Here is a 2195-nt window from a genome sequence, read left to right on the forward strand (position 1 = left end):
AGCAACCCATCCCAACCTCTTTGCAACCTCCACCCTTCCCTCCATATGTTCCCAATACATCTAAACCTGTGGCCTGGGGGGTTCCCACTAAGCACCTGCCCCTGCCCAGGCTACAATGGGGGCTATTCTTCAGGAAGGATGGACAGTCTAACATTGACCACATGAGGGAGAGGGATAGGTGTCCTTTTATAGTTTTTCTGAAGGTGATGACCTGTGAGAGAGCTGTCTGTGTGCATTTGTATGAGCGGGTGTTTGCCTATGTTCTTTGTGCATCTGTTTGTGCACGTCTTTTAGTTTCCCCCATGTCTGGTTTTACTAGTCTTTCAAAGGGGATTTTTTTCAGTTTGTTCGCACCACGCAGTGAGCTGTTATCTTTTAGATCAATGCAAGCTAAACGTAGGATAAAATGCCCTTGATTCGACTGTAATGCTGAGTTTAGAATGGAATGTAAGCAAAACGAGCCAGCGCAGGCATTTTTTATTTCTTCTGACAGAGGTTTGGCGCAGCATCTTCAGATATGCTTGTCTTTAAAAATGATCAATTTAACTTGCTTCACAGTTTGAACAGAGTTCAGCTTCCTCACTTCACTAGAAATGATTAAAGCTTCCCACTTCACTTAAAAAGAACTGAGCGTCCTGATGGTTACGAAGGTTAAATGAGAATGCCAGGGTCAACAGACACTTTGATATGGTCGTTTCATATTTTGCATTCACTAGTATAAGCTAGTTCACACAAAGGAAGGTAAGTTTTAATTATGTTTCTAATTTTATTATAGTAGGGAAGTCCACACCACAGTTAAGGTGAAAATGACACAGAGGAACAATATCGTTAAAATCAGGGTACATTGCCAAAAATTCTCTTTTGCATTTTTGAAACATTTCATACAGATGACTACGTTGTATGTACACAGTCCCCGTTTATGCGGATTCATAAAAATGACAAAAGAATTACGCTGTATCATGCATGCCAGGCCAGGTGATGTCACTTTGTAAAGGAAACAATACGCACCTGTGCACATACAAATATCTATAGCGTGAACAGGTAATAAATTAGCATGACAATACCATTTTCACAAATTTGAATTTTCGTAGCTTACATGGAGATGTTAACAGTATCGGTTTGAAAAACGTGCATTTCACAACTCATTTTCAAAAGTTTGCATCTTCAGGCTGCTTATAACACAGTTTTTTTTTGTAAAGACCCCTTTGTTTAAGAACAATTTTTCCAGCTGATGAACAATAAAAACATTAAAAGGGCAATCAGAATTCACCCCACATTTCAAGTGGCAGATGTCGTAATTATAATAAACAGAGCATTTTCACTTAGTTTTTGTGGATGCTAATATTGTTATTGTTACAGTTTAGTTATTGTAAAAGACAGTATCATGACATAGACGCTTATATAGTTGTCTTTTTGGTTATCGTTCTTGGTGTGAACATGCTTGAATTCTATGATTTTTGGCAATTCCATGGACATAATGGTAATGACACAAGGAACAATATGATTGGAACGATTTTTTTTCAGCTGATGAACAATAAATACATTGACAGCCAATCAGAATCCAGCTCAAGCTTTTAAAGTGGCAGACTACAAAACTGCGGCACACTTATAATAAACAGAAAGATATTTTGTAAGTTATTACGGATGCTAATATAGTTATCATCCATGGTGTGAACAGGTTTAAGAGTGTTAATGTGGTATGTGCATTAGCAGGATCTCTGTGAGCTCAGGACCTGTTCAATGGGTAGTTCTGACAGACAAGGAAATAAACAGAAACTTGGAATGCCACAAGGGTAAACACACTCATTTAAGGTCAGCCGCCCCACTGCGGAACCTGTCTCTCAGAGGCTTCCTTCACCTTTATCATGTTGTCAAGGTAATGATGACCACCGTGGCTGACAGATTGGTATCAAATATTTTGCGTAGGTGCTTTGTAGGCGTTACATTTTCCACCACTTAAATGGATTTCTAAAGAAATAAGTGTCTTGTCAAATGCTGCAGGAAACATCTATCAGTAAATACCATCAGATTAATGTTCTGACCTCTAGGGCTTTGCGGCAGGCATACATGTGTTTAATCTAGTTGTCAATTTCTGCTGGAGGGTAAAAACTGACTTCAGCCTTCTAAGAATGATTGACAGTGGAACAAATCATAGCCCTGAAGAATGTGCTTTTTGTTTTTTGTTTCAGTCATAT

Source organism: Carassius carassius, chromosome 27, assembly GCF_963082965.1.
Source record: "Carassius carassius chromosome 27, fCarCar2.1, whole genome shotgun sequence".
Taxonomy (NCBI): domain Eukaryota; kingdom Metazoa; phylum Chordata; class Actinopteri; order Cypriniformes; family Cyprinidae; genus Carassius; species Carassius carassius.